The sequence below is a fragment of the Balaenoptera borealis genome, assembly GCF_965194805.1.
Source record: "Balaenoptera borealis genome assembly, chromosome: 10".
Lineage (NCBI taxonomy): Eukaryota > Metazoa > Chordata > Mammalia > Artiodactyla > Balaenopteridae > Balaenoptera > Balaenoptera borealis.
The window spans coordinates 108174960-108194068 of NC_138874.1; the positions used below are offsets into that span (position 1 = coordinate 108174960).

General features: G+C 41.8%; 1 protein-coding gene and 1 long non-coding RNA gene across 4 annotated transcripts in view; one reads left to right on the plus strand and one right to left on the minus strand.

The window, feature by feature from the left end:
* The window catches only part of PLPP4 (phospholipid phosphatase 4), a 567241-nt gene that overhangs the window by 467401 nt on the left and 80731 nt on the right, over nt 1-19109 (plus strand). The gene's annotated exons all lie outside the window — the stretch shown is intronic.
* LOC309635585 overlaps nt 1-19109 on the minus strand; it is a 712727-nt gene that overhangs the window by 433606 nt on the left and 260012 nt on the right. The gene's annotated exons all lie outside the window — the stretch shown is intronic.

A 19109-nucleotide genomic window follows, 5' to 3' on the forward strand; every position in this document is an offset into this window, starting at 1 on the left:
AGTAAGGGGGCTTGGAAGGGAGAGTCTGCAGCATTTTCCCCTGTCCCCTTTCTCCAGGTCCTCAGGTTACCTGTACACGGGGGCGGGGTGGTTTCCTTGTTCATTTTATTTTATTTTATTTTATTATTTCATTTTTGGCTGTGTTGTGTCTTTGTTGCTGCGTGCGGGCTCTTCTCTAGTTGCGGTGAGCGGGGGCTACTCTTCGTTGCAGTGGGCAGGCTTCCCATTGCGGTGGCTTCTCTTGTTGCGGAGCACGGGCTATAGGCGCGTGGGCTTCAGTAGTTGTGGCTCGCGGGCTCTAGAGCGCAGGCTCAGTAGTTGTGGCGCTCGGGCTTAGTTGCTCCGCAGCACGTGGGATCCTCCCAGACCAGGGCTTGAGCCCATGTCCCCTGCATTGGCAGGCGGATTCCCAACCACTGAGCCACCAGGGAAGCCCTCCTTGTCCTCTTAATTACTGATTTCCTGGTGCCACCCTGTAGCTCCTGAGTTAGAGGGGAAGGAGAGACCCGGAATCCATAGTGAGGACTCACAAGCAATTCTCAGGCGCTGTGGCTGGGAGCCCTGCTCCTGCCTCCCTTTTTCCCTGAGGACAGGATAGGGGAGAAGGGGACTGTGCTACGGGGCTGTTCTTAGGACGTCCTCTACTCTGGGAGGGAAAGATCTCGGAAACGATCACGTTTTATTTTTGGTTGATATTTCAGTCAGTGCTGCGTACTGTGTCCTGTAGGGCCACTATCAACTCATCTGCTGAAGCCCCAGTCCCACGCATCTCCCTTGATGGTGTCTTTTCCCCGATTTCCTTCGTCCGATACATAAGCAACTCCTCTTGGTTTTACCTTCAAAATACACCTCACACCTGCCACTCCTCACTTGCCCACTCCTCCCCTCCTTTGCTGTTGCCGCCCTAGTCCAAGGGGTCACCCTCTCTCTCCCGAACTGCTGTGATGCCTCCTACCTGCATCACCACGTCCACCTCTGCCCCCCAATCCATGATCCACTCGGGAGCCAAAGTATCTATGTGTGCACGTGCATGTTTGTGTTCATGTGCGTGTCTGCATGTGTGTGTGTGTTGGAGGGCCCAGCATTGAGGCCAGGTAAGAATCATGGGACTGGAGATGTACAAAATATAGTCAGTATTTAATTCACAGCTCACACGGTTTATTGCACCCAATCAGCACACAACACAGGTCAGACGGAGTAGGGAAAATAGAAAAAGGGGGGAACGAGCCCTCCTAGGAGAAGTCCGGGAAGGAGGCGTCTCAGCACAAGCGAAGGTCCCGGGTCAGGCACAGGTCACAGGGCCTTGGGCAGCTCCATCTGGAACAGCTCCCAGCAGCCTGGAGTCAGGGCCTTCCAGCTGAAGGGCCTTCCAGCCGCTTGGCGTGGAGTCTCTTTTTAAGGAGCAACAGGGGAGGGGTCTTGGCTCTACCAGTTGTTCTTTGTGTTCCAGTGATGTCCGTGGTGCATTAGACTTCTTATCTCAGTACCACCCTTAGTTTATCCCTCTAAGACACTCGCAGTCCTACAGCAGACGTTTCAAAACAACTACATGGACGTTTACGTTGGCCGCTGTGACTCCATTTTGAGCTACTTAACATGTCTTAACATGGCTTAAATCCTGTGATTATCACACAGAAGAATCACATCATAACCGTGTGTTCTTTTTTTATTTGGGTATTATTTACGTAGAATACACCTCACCTATTTTGAACATCCAGCTTTTTGAGTTTTGATCATTGTACACAGTTGTGTAACCACCACAAGATACAGAACTGCTCCCTCCTCCTGGGAGTTTCCTTTTCTCCTCTGCTCGCCGCCCCCTCCTCTGTCCCTAGCCCCAGGCGACCATGGATCTGCTTTCTGTTGTTAAGGTTGTACCTTTTCTAGAATGTCATATAAATACAACCAAGGTTTTTGTTTCTGACTTCTGTCTGTTTTTGAGATCCATCCACCTCATTGCGTGTCTGCTCTGGGCTCCCCCGCCTCTGGTCATAAACCAGCTGAGCAGTTTATTCCCTCTGCACCCCTGTGCCCTCTGCACCCAGCAGCTCTGCCTGGGCTCCTCCTTGCCTGGCTCTTTCTCTTTCTTCTGGTCTCAGATGCCTCCTCCTCCAAGCATCCCTCACCACGCCAGTCCTCTACTCCTCTTGACACACACACACACACACACACACACACACACAATTATTTTTCTCTCAGATTCTCCTATTAAGTTCCTTCGTGTCACAATTATATTATTCATATACTCTTGCAGGTTGAATTGCATCCCTCAGAATTCATCTGTTGAAGTCCTAACCCCCAGTACCTTACGATGTGACCTTATAAAGAGAGGGGCTCTTTACAGAGGTAGTCAAGTTAAAATGAGGTCATTAAGGTGGGTACGAATCCAGTATGACCTGTGTCCTTTTAAAAAGGGGAAGTTTGGAGATAGACCCACACAGAGGGAAGACTGTGTGAAGATGGCCATCCACAAGCCAGGGAGAGAAGCCTGGGACAGACCCTTTCCCTCACAGCCCTCAGAGGAACCCACCCTGCTGACACTTTGATCTTGGACTTCTAGCTCCAGAACTGTGAGACAATACACTTCTGTTGTTTAAGGCACCCAGTTTGTGGTACTCTGTTACTGCAGCCCTGGCAAACAAATACATTTTTTTTTTCCTTTCTGCCCTCACCAGAGTGTAGGTCTGGTGGGAGCAGGGACCCCTCTGTCTCATTCACAGTTCTGTCCCCAGGGCCCAGCACAGAGGAGACCCTTGGTATGTTGCTGAATTAAAGAATGGGCACATCCTCTTATTTGTTCTCACCATTATCCCTCTAAGGTTGGCTTATCAAATTTAGGTGACCTATTTGAGGTGACACAACTCAAAGCGAGAGAATTCTTGATTCCTAGTCCCGTGTCATTCCAATTACTCCATAGTTCCCTGAGAGCCAGCTTGAATAAAAGAAAATCTACCAGCCTTCCCTTCTTGTAGAATACAGAATGCTTGTTCTCCTGAAAGTGTTTCAGAAGGTTCAAAGCTATCACATTTGAGCTGTGGAGAGAGAAGTAAAAATAACAACAAAACAACATAGCAACCAAACCCAGATACCTTGAAGGAGGTTATCTACATTAAACAAAGCAAACCAATCAAGTTAACAAAAGCCTTCTTTTCTTAACCTAAGTATTGATCATCACACTAATACCCCAACCCATCCTTATATGATATAATTTATTAAAATTTGATTAAAAAAATTTTTTTTGAAATATAGTTGATTTACAATGTGTTAGTTTCAGGTGAACAGTAAAGTGATTCACTTATACATATATATAAATATATATATTCTTTTTTTACATTCTCTTGCATTATAGGTTATTACAAGATATTGAGTATAGTTCCATGTGCTATACAGTACGTCCTTGTTGGTTATCTCTTTTATGTTTAGTATTGTGTATATTTTAATCCCAAACTCCTAATTTATCCCTCTTCCCCCCCCACCCCTTTGGTAACCATGAGTTTGTTTTCTATGTCTGTGAGTCTATTTCTGTTTTTTAAATAAGTTCATTTGTGTCCCTTTTTTTAAGATTCCATATATAAGCAATATCATATGATATTTGTCTTTCTCTGTCTGGTTTACTTAGTATGATAATCTTTAGGTCTATCTATGTTGCTGCAACTGGAATTATTTCATTCTTTTTTTATGGCTGAGTAATATTCTGTTGTATGTATATATACCACATCTTCTTTATCCATTCATGTCGATGGACACTTAGGTTGCTTCCATGTCTTGGCTATTGTAAATAGTGCTGCTATATTACAATTTGATTTACAAAGATCTTTCAAGAAGCTGTCCATTGCACACTTAGAGCTGCAGGCCTATTGATTAAAACATACCTGTAAACTGTTGACCTGAAACAAATAGACCACCAGGTATTTCTGCAGCAAAGATGGGTTTATTTAGGATCAGCAGAGAATTGCAATTCAGGGTCTGCAACCACAGCAGGCCATGGGCAAGTCCCCCCATGGCAAAGGAAGGAGAACACTTTTATAGAGGCGGAAAGGAAATTGGGAGGGTCACAGTAAACAAAGGGTCATGGCTTTCCACTGGCTGAGTCCTTGCCAGAAAAGAAGAGTCTTTCTTCTTCTTGTTGGGCTCTGCTCTCCTCACAGGGTGTGATAGCTCCCCCTGCTGGTCTCCCAACTCTATCTAATTGCGGCTTCTGTTTATTAATTTTTTACAAAACCAAGGGGCATTTGCCAGAAAGACAAGAAAAGGAGAGGACAGAGTCGTTTTTAATTTGATACCCGAAGAGCTATGAGAGAGCGAATTCAAAACACCAAGTACAGGCATGCCTTGTTTTATTGAGCTCTGCTTTTTTTCCCACCATTGAAGGTCTGTGGCAACCCTGCATCGAGCACGTCTGTTGGCACCATTCTTCCAACAGCATTTGCTCACTTTGTATCTCTGTGTCACATTTAGTAATTCTTGCAATATTTCAAATTATTATTATTTTATTATATTTTTATGGTGATCTGTGATTGATGGTTAGCAATTTTTTAGCAATAAAGCATTTTTAAATTAAGATATGTACATTTGTTTAGACATAATGCTGTTGCACACTTAGACTACAGAACAGTGTAAACATAACTTTTATACGTACTGGGACACCAAAAAAATTCAAGTGACTCACTGTATTCAATATTTGCTTTATTGTGGTGGTCTGGAGCCAAACCCACAATATCTCCGAAGTCTGCCTGTACACGTGGAGAAGTGCCTGGGAAATGAGGGCAGGCAAAGGATAACAAATATATTATTTCTTTAAGTGGCTGAACCTTGAAGCAGGTTTGCAGTGAGACAGCTCATTCAATGAAATCATTTTTTCTCAAGATGCCTAAGTGGTATAGCTACTGCTTTAATGTGAAATTAGTTAAGTCTGGGGAATGATAGAGCATTTAATTTGCAGTTCAGCACTGGTGTGTTCTAACTCTTGCTATTTTCTTTTTAGTGGTTCCTTCTCCTCTGTCTCTATGTACTTCAGAGTGTCTTTTCTGCATTTCTGTACACTGGTGTATGTCTGTGACTTCTACACTTATCTTTCCTTCTGCCAGGTACCTCTGCCTCTCTCTCTCTCTCTCTCTCCACCTGCACTGATGGTGCTGAGCCTGGCAGTTTGTATAGAACTTCATCAGTCTCCCCCACATTGAAAGCTGATCTCTTTTGTTCCACCAAAGAGAGAGAAATCCCTTTAAGTGTACGAATGCTATCTCATTATCCTGGGGCTGGTGAGAGGAACTTCTCAAACTTTGTCATTTCAGTAAGAAAGACCTTTGAAATCTTTATAATTGTCTTCACACTCATGTCTTTCTTCTTTTTCCCAACAGCTAAAGCATAGGTAAACAGTGCTGAAATCTCATTGGCTGGTCCATGAAGGGTAGGGTGATTTATTCAGATATTAGTTTGGGTCCTGTCTTTGCTGCAGGGGAAATCAAAAAGAATGAGAGCCTTTATCATTCTGTACTCTGGGTTTCTTTCTCCCCCAGGTCCCGAAAACCTGTTTCTCTTGATGGCCTTAGGTTACTGTGGGGACAGTGTTGGGTGTTCTGGGGGGACAGGGAGGCAGGAAGGGCTTTCTGGGGCGGGGCGGGGGCAGAAGCAGCACAAGTCTGCGTGTTGAGCTCTGACTTAGGCGTTGAGGAGACATCAGTACACAAAACAGACAAACGTTCCTGTACGTGTGGAGCTCACGTCCGTTGGAGACTGAGAATGATGGTCTCAGTGATGAGAAGAGAGCCTCCTGGGTAATGTGGGAGAGAAGTGGAGGCTTGGCTGTGTGATCTGCCTGGAGAGGGGGGACCCGCACATCTTGGAGCCCTCAACCTCAACCAAGATTGACAGATACCAGGGCTGTAAGAAGGCAGCAGAATCTCTATACCTGAGGAACCACATGGGTTTGAGCAGTGAGTGGGTTGGCAAGGACTGGAAACCATGGGACCCCCTAAGCATTCTCCTCTGTGTAAGACCCCCAGAGCCCTACCCAGAGCTGGGTAGGGGCAGCCCCCAATTCACTGAGCCTGGATTCCTTGCCAGGCCAGAAGGATTGGGTTGGGGACTCAGAATCAAAATTAATTTGAGTTAAAGAAAATAAAGTAACTTGACATGTATTGCCCACTTAAATTCATAATTTCCAAGTCTTACCCAGACTTCAATGGAAGGTGTGTGCTCAATGGCATTGTACAGGTATGTGACTTTTTGTCTTTCAGAATATTGTCCGTTACTCCCTATATATTTGTTAACTCAGTCCTACTCAGTTTGGGTTGAAAAACTATAGCTGAGTGGGTAAGAGTGACACCTCTAGAATTATTCAGATCTTAGCTCAAACACAGATTCATACCCATAGATTTATATCCCACCTGTACCATGTGGCCTTGGGCAAGTTACCTAGATTCTCTTACCTTCAGTTTCTTCATCCGTAACATGGTGATAATGATAGTATTCATCTGAGACATTACATGAGAATTAAGCAAATTAATGCATGTAAAGCATGTAGGTAAAAGTGCTTGGCAGCTGACAAGCACCTGAGAAATGCTGACTCTAATTTTTACTTTTTCTTACTGACTAATCTTGGAGAAAGGGACTATTAGCGATCACCCACCATGAAGTTTTGAACTAGACAACTTCTAAAGTTCTGTCCTTCTCTAAATCCCAAGGACGATGGGTCTCTCATAGGGCTTAGTCTCTTCTCTTCCTTCAACTTACACAAGATTAAAGCCATGATTGCAAATTAGACTAAGAATACAGTGGCTTCATCCTTTAATGTGGAGGATCTGGGGTTTGCAGGAGACCAGCCAACAATCTGAGTCATGGCAGGGAGAATATAAGGCAAGGTTTGGGTTGTGTACACTGCAGCATTCTCAACGCAGTTCATAAACACATCTTCCCTTCTTTGGAACGTTGCGCCTTCCAGTACGTAATGAAAATTGCCCCAAAGAGTGAGTAACTAATTTGACAAATAAAAAGAAAAAGAAGAGCAGAGGAGACATCGAAACAAAGAAGTTGGCTCATCTTAGTCCCAGAAAATAATTTGCTAGAGGGCAGCTCCTTAAGGGATGGACATGTGGCTTGAAGCAGACCAATCAGAGCTGCCGAGACTCAATTTCAGGATTTCTGTGGGAACCACTGAAAAAGAGAAGTTCTCTTTTGCTTGAGATTGCTGTGAGGATGCAATGGGAGCCTCAAACAGCTACAGCCATCTTAGCAGCAGAAGAGGGCATCTGCTTGTAGGTGGAGCCCACACAGGAAATCAGAGCCAAAAGACAGAGATGAAACAGATGACATTGTCTGCGCCTCTCGACCCATCTGTTCCAGAAACCAGACCTGCCCCCGGCTTTTTAGTCACTTGAACCAGTGAATTCCCTTTTCCTATTTAGCCAGGTTTAGTTTCATTCTGCATCCCAGGTGACCAACAAAATGGACACTGCTTTCAGCAAGGGCCAGTCACCGCGAAGCCCTGAAACACAGTGCCCGCTTCCTCCCTGCCCACTGGTCTCCTTTCTCTTGAGTGTGAGTCTGTCTGAGCCTTGCATTTCTTTTATGAGTTTCATTTGCTCCTAGTCCTATTTCCGGCTCAGCTTCAGCCCTCAAGCCAGCCATGGCACTCCGTTCTCCTGGCTGATGCCTGGAGCCTGTCCAGTGGAACTTTGTGTCACTCAACTTTCGCCCTCATCAACACGCTGTTTTCTGTCTTGGGTGATGCAGGCTGAATGCAGAGCACCTCAGCATGCTGGTTAGAATTCCGTGGCCTTCCTTCATCAGCCTGAGTGTGTACATGCAGCTAGGCTACGACTTCCATTTCTGTCTGATGGCTGAGAGCCACAGTTTTACCCTGTTATTGATACCTGCTATGTCCTTTTAGAAAATGTAGGGATACGGCTGTCCAATTTCTCCAAATATGTATATATAAATCCATAACTACACATTTAAATCCACCCTTACTTTGATGTGATATGAAGAGAAAAGGCAGTCCTCGTAGTTTGTTTTCCAAAGAAACAAGACGAAAGTAAGTTAATACACCATCAATATCACAAGCAATGATGAAACACATTAAATACTATTTGAGAATTATTTTTAAAAGTATGATGCTAGTTTTCCATGAAGAGTTGTGACAGTTGCCTTGATTTGTGAATGACGTGTCCCCCTGCAGGCAGGTGGGGAGTTTCTAGGGTCTCAGTTTATGCTTATGAAAAGAGAAGCACCACATTTAGTGGGTGAAGGAGTCACCGAGCTTGGTGTGCACTCAGAGGCCGTGTCTTCACATTGTGCTACGGTGTGCAGGCTTAGGACACTCATCGGAAGGCCTCATGTTTATAAAACTCTTTTTCTTCTATCAGCTGCTATATGGGACCAAAAATTTGTCATCTGAATTGAACCAAGTGATTTCTTGACTCTCAACTCTATTTCATGCTCAGGAGATGTGTAGTGAAATGAAAAGTGGGGGCCTGAGGCTGACATTCTGGAAAAAATATGATCCCAAACATTTCCACCGTGCTTCTTTGAGTAAGTAGGATCCAAGAGTCTATTTTTATGGAGCAAGAGAGCTACCACATTAGCAGATCTGAGTCTAGTACTTCCAAAGAGACTTGGGGAATACTAGAGGCATGTGATTGGTGTTTCTGAACAATGTTTCAAATTTATATATATATATGTGTGTGTGTATGTTTATTTAAGTATAGTTGTACAATATTATAGAAGTTACAGGTGTACAATATAGTGAATCATAATTTTGAAAAGTTATACTCTGCTTGTAGTTATTATAAAATATTGGCTATATTCCCTGTGTTGTACAATATATCCTTGTAGCTTATTTTATACCTAATAGTTTGCACCTCTTAATCTCCAACCCCTATGTTGCCCCTCCACCCTTCCCTCTCTTCACTGGTAACCCTTAGTTTGTTCTCTATATCTGTGAGTCTGCTCCTTTTTTGTTATATCACTAGTTTGTTGTATTTTTCAGTAATATCACACAGTATTTGTCTTTCTCTGTCTGATGTTTTTTAGTAAGAAAGGAAGGAAAGAGGAAGGGACAGAAGGAAGGAAAAAGGACGAGAGGAAGGACGAATAGAGGGGGAAAAAAAAGCAGAAAAAGAAGGGAAAAGAAAAAGAAACTGAGAGGGTCAGAATTTTATTGCAGTGTCACTGTCTCGAGGGGAGGACACTTGGGCTGTGACCGGGTTTGGGGAGTGGTTGAAGGGGTTGGAGCAGAGTATAACACAAGAGCCATCATTTGGAAACCTGAGTGGACTGTTTCTTGCATGAGAAGGAAGAATTAGAACCAGTAAGTAGGAGAGATACTTCAGTTCCATTGTAAGAACTTTCTTAGTAGAGAAATGGGCTTCCAAGTGAGGTAGTGCGTTCCTTATCTGGAGATATGCAAGCCGAGACCAGACACATGCAGGGTGTGTCTATGAGGGAATACATTCACTGGGGAAAATGTAAGACTAGCTTACTGCTTAGAGTCTGTGTTTCATGTTCAACTCTTGGAAATTGAGGTGATCTTAATGGGATACCTAAGAGAAGCTCAGGTCTTTTGGGAACAAATACGGGCAGACCTCAGATATGCTGTGGGTTCAGTTTCAGACCCCCGCAATAAAGTGAATATTGCAATACACAAATTTTTTGGTTTCCCAGTACATATAAATATTATGTTTACACTATACTGTGTACTGTAAAAAAACAAGGTACATACCTTAATTTAAAAATACGTCATTGCTAAAAACTGCTAACCATCATCTGAGCCTTCAGTGAGTTGTAACCTTTTGCAATAACATCAAAGATCACAGATCAAAGATCATCATAGCAAAAATAATAATGAAAAAGTTTGAAATAGTATGAGAATTACTGACATGTGACACAGAGACATGAAGTGAGTAAATGCTATTGGAAAAATGGTGCCGATAGACTTGCTGGATGCAGGGTTGCCACAAAACTTCAATCTGTGAAAAACGCAATAGCTGTGAGGTGCAATAAAAGGAGGTACCCCTGTAACTCAGGCTCCTGGAGAGTTCAGAGGAAGAAACAAATATGGCAACAACCACAAAACACACATCAAGTAACACTTTGCAATAATGAGGAGGTGATTACTTCCCTTCAAAAACCCCACAGGGAACAATAGTAGGTAAAAGTTAAATCACAGGCATTTCCCCTCATTATCTAGTCAATTACTTGAGTTGCCTTTCTAATTAGCCTGTGCTGTCAGCTCTGGAGAGCTCTCAGAACCCAGTGAGACGGCTGTAAAAGTCACTCAGTCCCAAACTGTGTGTGGTCATTGTTGGCCAGAACCCTGCTACCCACACAGTGACATGACTAAGAGGCACAGCAGAAGCCACTTCAACTCCAGGATGTATAGTATAATAACATTTGGAACTGCTGAATGGCCCTGCAATTCAGTGTGCCCAGCGTACTCAGAGTGGACAAACATCCTTCTTAGGGTTAGAGATTTGCTTTCACACTCAAAATCTACACATCAAGAGCCTTGTGTGTGTGCCAGTGGTGGTGGTCAGGGGTGGATGACATTTAAAATAAATGCTTAAATTTGAACTGATTACTTGGTTAAATGAAGCTAAGCAAAAGCTAAGTTCCTAAACTACCGCATAGAAGCTGAGATGGAAAAAATGTCCTTCTCCCTCCTGTTCTTCGCAGTCTATATTCTGTGTACGTGGTGACTGCCACTTTCTGCAGGCTGTGCTAGGTAGCTATTTGTAAAATCGTAGTGATTGAATGTTGGGTTGCTTTTCAATGTACTTTTTAAAGAAAAGAAATAATTTGGCACAGTTCCCCAAGAATAATAGAGAAGACTGAGGTACAATCCAAATAGAGTCTCATTTTGCTTTTCCCTACTTTCATCTTTTGGGATCTTGCCAATATTTGCTATGTGTGTTCTCATTCACTGGCTTTGAAATCACTGTAGGCATGGAGATGGGGAAGTAGGAATGGGAGACAATTTTACAAAGCCCAGAGAAGCTGAAAAGGAAATTGGCGCATCACCTCCCTGGAAAGAATTTATCTAGTATTTATTATTGTCACGAGCTGGGGGTGAGCAACTTTTCTTTATCTCACCCATGCAAGCGCAGCCTTTGTTTCTTCCAAGGCAGAAGCTATCAGGTGGCCTCTGAGGACTTGTTGTAAATTTTTAGTTAATTACATGTCAAGCACATCAGATGGTAGGTAAACAGGAGTGGCTTTGTATTTGAAGAGTCTGACAGGAGTAAAGTAAGTTGCTAATTATGAAAAGGAGAATTTGGATAAGAGACAAAAATACACCTAAAGGATTTAGGCTCTTATTGTCTATTTCTATGAACTAATTTTTTTTTCTCCTGGTTATAGGCCACCATTCTTGCCTCATGACTTGTTTAGTAATTTTTAATTGTATGCTGGACACTGTAAATTTTACCTTGTTGAGCATATACATTTTGTCGCCTTCCTTTAAAGAGACTTGGCCTTTGCTCTGTCAGGCAGTCAACTTATTTGAAGAGCAAACTGTTCCTTTGGAAGATCCTTTGTGTTTAAGTTTTATTAGAATGATCCTAAAGTAGCCTTTATTCGAAGGCTAGTTAGACCTACTAAATGTTGTGGCCCTTGTAAAATCTCTATTAAATACCCTGGGTATTCACTGTGGTCTTTCCACTCTGGCTGGTGGAACTAAAGTGTCTCCCAGCCCTATGTAAGCTCTGGGAATTGTTCGTCTCAGTTCACAGGTTGCTGTTCCTTACCCAGTCCCATGGAGTTTCACTCTAAAAACACACAGCTTAATATCCAGTCAGACTCAAAGGGATACCTAGACAGACTTCTGGAGCTCTTGCTTTCCATAGTTCCTTCCTCTCCAGTACTCTACCCTGAAAAGCTGCCTCAGTCTCTCCGAACTATGATTTCTGTCTCTTCAGTTCAGCAAGATTGCTGTGTTCTGCTTGGGATCTGTCTCCCTGCACTGAGATCTGGAAAGTGCCTCCAGGCAGAAACCCAAGGTGATTGTAGAGCTTACCTTGTTCACCTTGTTTATCTCCCTTCTCTAAGGATCACATTCTTATGCTGCCTGTTATCCAGTGTCTGAAAACAGTTGTTTCACATATTCTGTTTGGTTTTCTAGTAGTTCATGGTGGGAAGATAAGTCTGCTACCAGTTACTTTGTCATGACCTGAAATAGATGTTCTCAGTTTCCTAGTCTCTGGGTGCATTTTTGCACTGTTTCTGCCCCAACAGTTCAACAGAAAATAAGCAGCTGAATGGAAAATAGGACCCTGTAGTGGGAGGAGATTATAACTCAGCGGGAAGACAGTCATAAATAACTCCACCATCGGGGAGAACAGTAGAGACGCACAGGCTGACGGTGCCCTGATCTTCTCTGTCCAGGACTCCCACACTGATACCCATCTAAGCCTGGCTTAAAAAATTCTTCCTCTTTCCCATTGTTAATATTGGCCCACCCTCTTCCTAGTCATTGTTTTCTAAGGACTGATAACAGGTGCTAATTTGGACTGTGCATTGTCTTTGTCCTGGGCCCTTAGCCTAAATAAGATGCACATGAAAGTTGGTGCCTTTATGCCGCAGGGACGGTCAGTGGGAGAGATTGTCATTAGAGGTGGCTTTTCTTAGGCTATACTCCTTCCCCCACCCCCAATCAGTAAGACCACATCTGTCCTCACTGCCTACCTATATTCTAGCCTTCAAGCTCAGCTCCAGCCCATCCCCACTGTAATCTCGTTATAACATATGTTCCAGGATCCTTGCTGGGATATAGTGTTTCTTTCCAGCATGTATTTTGCTCCTGGAACTGATTCCTAGTCAAGTCAGAGGACAGACCACTGGAGTGTCACTGTTTGACTGATGAAAACAAGTCTGAGGAAATTCCACAAAGCAATAAAAATAATAAATATTAATTACCATCAAATGGACTTGCGTGATGACTGTTAGTTCTTTGCAGTTTCAGCTACAAGTGTTGGGATTCCATCTTTTTAAAGAAGGTAAATTCCAATTCCATCTCTGGGCTGCATTTGCAATTCCCAAGGCTGGCTGAAGAGTGTTATAGCATCTTCACATTATGAAAGCTTTCCAAAGCCTTTCCGTGGGGAAAATCACCCTGGGGGTGATGCCTGTATTGAACAAAGTCTTGTACCCAGTTAATGTGGTCTATAGATATGTCTGCCCTGAGTTTGAAACCATGGAAAAAACAGAAAAGATCCATATTTTTTCTTTATATCCTGTATTCCACTCAGAAAAAAAGAAGCCTTATTAAGACAGAATTTGTAGCAGTTAACCTGGTTTAAGCAGCTATGACTTTCAGAATCTTGATTTAATAAGACTAATAGGGTCCCCCCAGATGCTGTATCTACATACTTGGGTCCTTGCTAAAGACATCATGGAGGTACCAGGAGAGCATCTGAACCTGCACTCTGGAAGGAGAACTAGGTGCAGGTTCTATTGAGACTACTTATGTGCCAGGCTATGTGTCTGAGCTCTAATTTCTTTTTTTTTTTTTTTAATTTTTAAATTTTATTTTATTTATTTTTTTATACAGCAGATCCTTATTAGTCATCAATTTTATACACGTCAGTGTATACATGTCAGTCCCAATCGCCCAATTCATCACACCACCACCCCCACCCCCCCACCGCTTTCCCCCCTTGGTGTCCATACGTTTGTTCTCTACATCTGTGTCTCAGTTTCTGCCCTGCAAACTGGTTCATCTGTACCATTTTTCTAGATTCCACATACATGTGTTAATATACGATATTTGTTTTTCTCTTTCTGACTTACTTCACTCTGTATGACAGTCTCTAGATCCATTCACGTCTCAACAAATGACTCAGTTTCGTTCCTTTTTATGGCTGAGTAATATTCCATTGTATATATATGTACCACAACTTCTTTATCCATTCGTCTGTTGATGGGCATTTAGGTTGCTTCCATGACCTGGCTATTGTAAATAGTGCTGCAATGAACATTGGGGTGCATGTGTCTTTTTGAATTATGGTTTTCTCTGGATATATGCCCAGTAGTGGGATTGCTGGATCATATGGTAATTTTATTTTTAGCTTTTTAAGGAACCTGCATACTGTTCTCCATAGTGGCTGTATCAATTTACATTCCCACCAACAGTGCAAGAGGGTTCCCTTTTCTCCACACCCTCTCCAGCATTTGTTGTTTGTAGATTTTCTGATGATGCCCATTCTAACTGGTGTGAGATGATACCTCATTGTAGTTTTGATTTGCATTTCTCTAATAATTAGTGATGTTGAGCAGCTTTTCATGGGCTTCTTGGCCATCTGTATGTCTTCTTTGGAGAAATGTCTATTTAGGTCTTCTGCCCATTTTTGGATTGGGTTGTTTGTTTTTTTAATATTGAGCTGCATGAGCTATTTATATATTTTGGAGATTAATCCTTTGTCTGTTGACTCATTTGCAAATATTTTCTCCCATTCTGAGGGTTGTCTTTTCGTCTTGTCTGTGGTTTCCTTTGCTGTGCAAAAGCTTTGAAGTTTCATTAGGTCCCATTTGTTTATTTTTGTTTTTATTTCCATTTCTCTAGGAGGTGGGTCAAAAAGGATCTTGCTGTGATTTATGTCATAGAGCGTTCTGCCTATGTTTTCCTCTAAGAGTTTTATAGTGTCCGGTCTTACATTTAGGTCTCTAATCCATTTTGAGTTTATTTTTGTGTATGGTGTTAGGGAGTGTTCTAATTTCATTCTTTTCCATGTAGCTGTCCAGTTTTCCCAGCACCACTTATTGAAGAGACTGTCTTTTCTCCATTGTATATCCTTGCCTCCTTTGTCATAGATTAATTGACCATAGATGCGTGGGTTTATCTCTGGGCTTTCTATGTTGTTCCATTGATCTGTGTTTCTGTTTTTGTGCCAGTACCATATTGTCTTGATTACTGTAGCTTTGTAGTATAGTCTGAAGTCAGGGAGTCTGATTCCTCCAGCTCCGTTTTTTTCCCTCAAGACTGCTTTGGTTATTCGGGGTCTTTTGTGTCTCTGAGCTCTAATTTCTGACTGCAGTTTTTTCTTCCTAAGAAGTTGGTTAACACACACACACACACACACGACCACCACCACCAACAACAACAATTAGTTTGGATCTCCTGGACTCTTCTTTTCCCCAGAAATGGAGCCTCCCTTATGCCCCAGACCATCACGACCCATCCACACACCCCCTGTAGAAATATCTGCTTCTTTCCTTAGGGCCACAGGATGTTGCCTATGCAGTTGCTCGAAGCATATCCTCTAAATGACCATGCTTTTATCACGTCATTTCTAGTTACTTGCTGGAAGGGGATGGATAAGTCCCTTTCCTGCTGTCTGCTGTTTGAACATGACACGTTTGCATCTGTCTTTCCTTTGGCAACTATACTTTTGCTGTAGGCTCTTCTGATGGGAGGGACATTTATTAAATCAACTTTTCTAAGGTATAATATACACTTTTAAAATGAACAGTTTTTAAGTATATAGTTCTGTAAGCTTAGACAAATGCATAGATCTAACTGCTCCAATAAAGATACAGAACATTTTCATCATTCAGAAAGTCGCTTGTGTCTCTTCAAAATCAATCCCTATCCTGCAGGCAACCACTGATCCAATTTCTATTGCCATAGTTAAGTGCTGCCAGTTTTAGAAATTCATATAAATGGAATCATATAACATGCATTCTTTTATGAGGGCCATCTATGTTGTTGTGATTGTCATCAGTTCTTTTATTGCTGCTACTTTTTATGGTTGATTGTATTCCATTGTAGGACTGTACCACAATGCATTTATCCACTCACCTGTTTGCTGACATTTGGGTTGTTTCCAGTTTTAGGCTACTATAAATAAACCTTCTCTGAACATTTGTGTTTAAGTTTTTTGTTGACATACATTTTTATTTCTCTTGAGCAAATTGAGTAGAATTTTTGGGTCACAGGTATATATGTTTGACTTTATTTTTCAAAAAACTTTGGAATTGGTTTCTAAATTGTACTATTTTGCATCCCTACTGCTGATGTATGAGAATTCCAGTTGCTTTGAATCCTCAGCAACACTTGGTACTGCCAATCTTTAAAATTTTAGCCATTCTAGTGGGCATATTTGTATATCATTGTGTTAATTTGTACTTCAGTATCATGACGGATACTGAGCATTTTTCTGTTTACTTACTGGCCATTCTTGTATGTTTGTGTGTGTGTGTGTGTGTGTGTGTGTATTTGTATGTGTGAAATGTGTTTGTGTTCTCAATATTTTGCTGAGTTTTAATTTTATTTGTCTGCTTGAGTTGTTGAAGTTCTTTATATATTTTGGTTATGTGTCCTTTTTCATGTACACATACTGCAAATAATCTCTTCCAGTCTGAGGCTTGCCTTTTCATTTTCTTAATAGTGTCTATCAAAGAATAAATGTTTTTAATTTTAATAAAGTGAATTTTTCAATTTTTGTCCTTTATGGTAGGTACTCTACCATACTTTTGTATTCTAAGAAATCTTTACCTTCTCCAAGGTGGCAAAAATTTTCTCTCATGTTTTCTCCTAGAAGTTTTGGGTTTAGTTTTGACATTGCAATTTGTGACCCATTTTGAGTTACATTTTGTTTAAAGCAAACTATTATATATTGTGGGTTTTATAACATATGTAGGAGAAACATGCGACACAGTAGCACAAACAACACAAAGGGGTTAGAGGGATAGAAGTACATAGTTCTTAGGTTATACATGAAGTGGTATAATGCTATTTGGGTAGCCTATGACGAGTTAAAGATACATATTTTAAATCCTAGAGCAACCACTTAAAAAAGAGATATAGCTGATAAACCAATAGAGGAGATAAAATTGAATGCTAAAAATACTCTATTAATGGAAAAGTAGGCAGGAAAACTAGAAACAAGGAACAAAGACCATATTGGACAAGTAGAAAACAGAAGGAAGATGGAGGTTTAAGCCCAACTTTATCTATACTTACATTATTATGGATGTTTTAAACACTCCAACTAAAAAGCAGAGATTGTCAGAGTGGATTTAAAAAGTAAGACTCAGTTATGTGCAGTCTACAGGAAATTCTCTTTAAATATAAAGGCAGATAGGCTAAAAGTAAAGGATAAACGATATATATATATATAATGCAAATAATAGTTATAAGAAAGCTAGAGTGTCCATATTAGACAGACTAACGATGAGAGGGTTGATTTGTCAGGAAGACATATCAGTCTTAAATGTCTAGGAAGACATATCAGTCTTAAATGTCTATGCCCCTAGTAACAAAATTTCAAAAAAATCCGCTAAGCAAAAATTCACAGAACTAATTAAAGAAATAGGTCCACAACCATAATTGGAGATTTTAGCACTCCTTTCTCAAGAATTCATAGAACCAGTAGACAAAACCAAAAATAGTTAAGGACAAAGAAGGCTTGCATAACACTATCAATCAGCTACCACGATCAGAGATGCATTTCAGCACTAGGGCCTGCAGAGAGAGAGGGTGAGAACATCTACTTTGCCCCTAGTGCTATGCCATCTACATTTTCTGTGTCTGGCCAGTGGGGCCCAAGCAGGTCATGTAAATGAGTGAAGTGGTGGGTAAGATGGGGCCATGGCAAAGAGAGCGTGAGCCTTCCAAAGCATCAACAGCCCCTTGCCTCAAACTCCCTTAGCCCGGACCACAGTATGGACCCAGAACTGCCAGACCTTCTGATTTCTCTTGATGCCAGTAATCTGGCTTTTTAAGGAAAACTTTTTGATTCTTAAAAATTGACACTAACGTAAACTTTTTAATAAAACACTATGAGGGTTCCTTCCCCTCCCATTCTTTCTACACAGAGCTGCCTAGTTGACCTTCCTGAGCACTGTTCATGGTACCTCCTTGCTCAGAAGTGATGGGTGCCCCAGTTTCTCTCCTCTTTCTCTCCTGCTGCTCCCCTGTACACATCCTGCATGCCTGCACCCTCCTCCTGTATCCTCTTCATTTTTGATTCATTCACTATCTTTGTCCAGGCTGTTCTCTTCTTCCAGAACACACTACACCCTCTCTGCTGTCAAAAATACACCTGTAGGACTAGCTCAATCTTGATGAGACCTGATGAATACATTTGTATCCTTTTATGGGGGGAGGGGTTCTAAATTTCTGCCCAACACAAATTCCTAAGCAGTGCTCTTTCCCTCATGCTGGGCAGTTGCCTGGAGGTCTGTCTGTGACCTGTCATCACCCCTAGCCCAGGAGATGGGCTGTTGCCAGGTGGCATCCTGATTAGGAAGTTCACCCTTCCTTGGGCTTCTCCTACTCATTCCCTCCATAAAGCATGTTTTATTTTATCACCCAGCATGCAGGATATGTGTACCCCCTTCATAATTATAGCCTTTCTCCCTCTGTCCTCTAAAAGAATAGTTTCTCCATTTCCATCCTCCTCCTAAACACAAAGCGACACCCTCCATTCATCTTCCAAAATAGCAATAGTTATTTTATTCTAAAACCAGTCTTCCCCCATGTCTTTCCCAGCTACTCCTCTGTCTTCTCTTTTCTCTCCTCTTTTCAAACACAGCCAATGGACTCTCTTCTTTAATTTTTCTCCCAAATGTCCTCTCTCCCTACTTCTTCCCAGAAGAGGAGCCATCACCTCTTTCTGGAATGCTTACTTCAGAAGTAACTTGTATCTTTTCCTGTCTTCCCCGTAACTAGTCATTAACTTGGGTGTTCAACCAACTTCTAATAATAAGTTTGTGATAATAACCTAATATTTATCCAGTACTTACTATGTGCCAGGTGCTATGTGGCTGCATCTCATTTCATTTTTACAACCTTGTAACATAAATACTATTTACTATCCCACTGCACAGAAGGGAACATTGAGAAATCATCTGTCTAAAATCATATACGTAGAAAATGGCAGAGACACAAATAAAAATCCAAATTCAGGTAATTGTGACTCCAAAACTAGCATTAGATGCCACTCCCCATGTCACCGTGTCACTAGCTACCATGTATATTAGTTTCCTGTGGTTGCCATAACAAATTTCCATAAACTGGGTGGCTTAAAACAACACATTTATTCTCTCACAGTCTGCAAGCCGGGTGTCTGAAGTCAAGGTATTGGCAGGGTTGGTTCTGAGGGAGAATTTGT